The following is a 4,713-nucleotide window of genomic DNA, read 5'->3' on the forward strand; positions in this document are numbered from 1 at the left end:
GTATATTAAAGCATTTTTATGTAGGATTTATGAAGGATGATATCAATTCAACTATGGCACACACACACACACATATAGCCTACTCTAGGTAGTCCCAAACTTTTGCGAGCAGTCCACATCGCCATTGCTCTAACAGGCACGTGGAAACGGGTTCAGGGACGCTGCGCGGGGAAGCCCCCGGATTTTTCGGGGGTCCGACGCCCGGCACAATGTCGGAGGGGACCGCCCCGACCTGGGGCGGAAGCGCGCCCCCTCGCCCCGGGGGGTCCGGACGCGCCAAGCGAAGAGCTCCCCAGCCGCGCTTCGGCATAGATCCACAGTGTGGCGCCAAGCCCGTCCACGGCCCAGTTAAAGCCAATGGGCCCGATCCCTTTGCCGTAGTCCAGGGGTGGGCTTTTTGCGCTTCCCCCGGGAGACCACGAACGCGATATTCATCCCACTGACCAGCTATCTTTGGCCGGTGGGCTAGGGACCCCAAACCCTCTCGCGGATTGGTCCCTCGGTTGCCGGGCCACGCCCCCCGCACCACCAAACCACTATTTGTCCACTGACCAACTATTGTTGCCAAAGTGGTCAGGTGACCACCCGGGTCGACCCCCGCCCCCTCGTACCACGAAAGCACTATTTGTCCACTTACCAACTATTTTTGCCAAAACGGTCAGGTGACCGCCGGGGTCGACCCCCGCACCCCCCCCCATGCCACGGAGGCCCTATTCGACCTCTTACCAGCTACTATTGAAAAGGAGAAACGTCCACCTGCGGTTTATTTTAATGGCCCGCACGTAGTAGGTTGGTGGACACGCTTTAGAATAATCTATACGCATTAACGACCCCGTTAGTCTGTTGGTACACTTAAATAGACACGCATATGTTAGCAGCAGCTCACGGATTGCTTATTTATGCTTAAAAAATGAGTTTCCACCAACTCACTACACGTGGTGCATTCATATAGACTGCAGGTGGTCACTTCCTTTATGACTTAGTGAAAAACGGGGCGAAAGTCTACGTGCATTAACGACCCTGTTTGTCTGTTGGTACACCTTAATAGACATACACACGTAAGCAGCAATTCGCAGACAGCTTCCCAACAAACAGGTGACGTCTGCCAGACGTGCAGATCATGTCTATATTAAGTCGGTCTGTCCAGGACCATATCTGTACGTCTACACGACATGCAAATCTGGTCAGTATCTGGACGTCGGACAACGACCCCTCTTTGACGTAGATATTAAGTTCTATATTTACGTATAGCTAGGGGGGGGGTCTGTGGACGTGCAAAACTGCTGACATCCATTGGCAAATATAACATTAGAAAAACACACTATTTTTAAATAATAATTAAGTAGGCGTTAGATAAATGCTTAGGTTGAAAGAAGGTGTATATAAGTTTACTTTTTAAAATATATAAATTTGACAAATGCCCGCGAAACCAGGCAGCTCGCGCACGGACTGACTGAGTGGACATCACCAGTACTGCAAGTGTTGTTGAGGTAAAGTTCTTTTAAACTTGACGTTAACCATTTTATTTAGATTTTTTTAACTCAAGTCCACTAAAATGACATCTACACATACCAAGACTGTAAATGATAAAGTTAACTTATTTCAGGATAGAGGGTGATTGTTCGTTTTTCTCTCTTAGTCTGAGGGGGAACTGTTTGATCGTCACCGATTACACGCAGCGAAACTTCACTAGTGAACGGCTATACAATCGATGAACTGTCTTTTCCGTTAAATGCCAAGTTTAGTTGGATTTCTAACAAACTGATTGTCCGTCTAACGTTACCGTTTGTCGTTAAAGTCGTTGTTACAGTGTGTTACACCATTTGCGCTAATGGGGCAGCTATACAAATCCGAGTAAGCTCTTCTGTTAAAGCATATGTGACTGGGCATAAAATCAAGTTTGAGCTAATTCACAGTTAACTGCATCTGAGCAACATGTTGTGTTGATAAGGGCTGTGAGGATTAACCGTGCGATTCTTCAGTTTTTCAACGATTTACGGTTTAATGCCGCCACATTCGAAAGTCAGAGGGCGCTGTCGCGCAAGCACTCCAAATAAGCGCCACGGGCACACCGAAGATACGTGTCTGAAACCGCAGACTCCTTCACTATTCCCTATACAGCGATTGACATTTCAGTCCACTATATGGGGAAGAAGTGAATGAAATTGAGTGAAGGATTTCGGACACAGACGTAATATAACCTGCGTCTGACAGCACTGTCGCGGCCATTTGACATAACGGTAATCTCACACTGTGGCTTCATGTAGGCCTATTGCTTAATAAAATGTTAAGGTTCATTTTCACCTTATTTGTCACGTTTTTTATTAGTTTTTAATAAAGATAACAAACAACAGTTTTCCATGTTCAGTAACTTTAATGTTTATTAAGTTTGATACAACTATTTAATATTTTTTAAATTAAGCATCACTGTCTATGACATTTATTTAATGTTTGTCCTCAAAAACATTTCCTGTTATGTTGCTTTTGGGCTCGACTGAATTGAGACAATCTGCTCTTAATAAAGATATGCAATGGTTTATAAACCAAAACACGGCACAAAACCCGCAAGTTTTATTTACACACGGTTTAGAGCAAATGTTTCAGTTTTTCAGCTAATTAAAAAGCACTTAATAAGAGTTGCCAATATTCCTTATATTCACTTTACCCTGTAAAATTAATTGTCTTCTCTGGGGTTTTTTTCAGTGTCATTTGCCCTCTGATTTTTTGTAAGTGATCAATCAAACAGTCACTGCCTTGTTCTTAACATGCAGTTAATTATTGATTAATTTATTATTAATGATCAATAAAAACTTAATGCGTATTAATTCCCAAAGACAATTAAAATTTCTCACTCCCATTCATGTTTCTTCTTTTTCTCCCTTTTGCTTGTGTCAACAGAAGCTACATACACCCAGCCCAACGTCTTTGACTTAGTAAGTACATGTTTTGATTAACCTCAAAGACAACTGAATACATTTTTTATTAATATTGCTGTTTGTGATATCTCACTCTTATACCATGGATCCGTCTGAATCGTTGATTCTGATTGGCTAGAAGGCATCCATCTCGTGTACATTTACATTTACATTTATTCATTTGGCAGACGCTTTTATCCAAAGCGACTTACAAGTAGTTTTATACAGTGTCACATTACTGCAGAGCGATCAGGGGTAAGATGTCTTGCTCAAGGGCCCTTCAGTCATGACCTGCTGGCACTGAGATTAGAACCAGCAACCTTCTGATCACAAGCCCAACACTCTAACCATTAGGCCACAGCTGAACCCAGGAGTGTATATAGTCATGCCTTCTTTCAGACGTGCATTCTCCTCCATCTTCTGGAGTTACTATTTGATGTACTCCGGTTCAAACTAATTGTGCTAAAATAAAAAAATGAAGATCCTCTTTTCTTATGACATTTGTTTTTTAAAAGATTTTTTAAAGACTTCTTATTTGGGAATGCCATTTTGTTTAGCTCAATCTTCTGCACTTCCACTTTCAAAAACTCAGGCACCATTTACTGCCATTCCAAAGCTAAGAAAAGAGGATCTATTGAAAGATTGAAAGGCATGTACACCTAGGATGGCTTGAGGATTAGTAAATTATGGGAAATTTAAATTTTTTGGGTAAACTATTCCTTTAAACCCATATTCAATGATCCAAATTTCAATGATTAAAATTTTGACCTAAACTTGTAACTGAATTTCTTCCAGGATCTTCAGTAACTGTCTCATGGCCCGTTTTAATATAAAGGGAAAAAAGACAAGATGGCTCTGGAGATGACATGCATTGACAGAGCAATTCTAGGTAAGCACAGACCATGACAAAATGTGCAAAAGGTCAGATGTTTCAATCCATAATGGATTTGCTCAGTGCAAAATGTACAATTGCAGAACAAAAAGCACAATTTTCTTATAATGTAAATGTGTACTTTGTAAATGACTACAGGCTGCCTTTGCATATTTATATTTTTTGTCTTTCTACTTTTACAGCTCCAGTAATGAAGTGGAGCAAGGAATGCGACGGAGGAGATTAGAAAAAAAAACCCGGACAACTGAAGCATGCATCAAGATTGGAAGGAGGGGGGACACACAATAAAAATAAAGAGTTCTAAAACATGGATAGTATATAATACAGTATAAATGTAAATATAGTTTATTATTTATTGTTTTTAAATGCTATAGGTTTTTACACACACAAATTACATAGAGACTTCTAAAGAGTTCCAAAGCATATGAATGACTGTTTTCTATTTTTAAATGTTTAAATGTACACAACCAAATAGAGACTTGATAAAGCATGCACCATCAAGAGAGGGAGGGGGGACACAAAGTTCATTGGTCCTAAGGTATATGGATTACTGTTTATTTACGTTGTTTTTAAATGTACAACCACATAAAGACTTCCCATTAAATAAATACGTTTTAATTGAACGCAAAGTGTGTCTCTTATTTTTGTTAAAATGTCTAAAATGAGTCTGCAGTTGACGTTATAAGACGTTGAAAATAAGTCCTCAATGACCACATTTGAACTAAATTTGAACTTTGTTAAGACGTCCTATCGACGTCAATTTTGGACGTGCAGAAGACGTCAGAAAAAGACGTCAGAAAAACTTTCATTCTGGCTCCTCAGGGGACGTCTTTTCAACGTCCGACAAAGACGTTGAAATGACGTCGTTTCGACGTACTTTTGCTCAGTGGGTTATTTATGCTTAAA

At 40.7% G+C, this 4,713-nt stretch overlaps 1 long non-coding RNA gene across 2 annotated transcripts; it reads left to right on the forward strand.

The window, feature by feature from the left end:
* Window positions 1–1,230: 1,230 nt before the first annotated feature.
* LOC306903118 lies at window positions 1,231–4,428 on the forward strand. Of its 2 annotated transcripts, XR_013787516.1 has the most exons (5): window positions 1,231–1,490; window positions 2,704–2,726; window positions 2,899–2,933; window positions 3,711–3,804; window positions 3,990–4,428. It is a non-coding gene; the product is annotated as an uncharacterized lncRNA (long non-coding RNA). The 2 variants fall into 2 exon arrangements; XR_013787517.1 differs by lacking the exon at window positions 2,704–2,726 and having other exon boundaries at window positions 1,354–1,490.
* Window positions 4,429–4,713: the final 285 nt, after the last annotated feature.

Source organism: Barbatula barbatula (genome assembly GCF_947034865.1).
Source record: "Barbatula barbatula genome assembly, chromosome: 13".
In the NCBI taxonomy this organism is placed as follows: domain Eukaryota; kingdom Metazoa; phylum Chordata; class Actinopteri; order Cypriniformes; family Nemacheilidae; genus Barbatula; species Barbatula barbatula.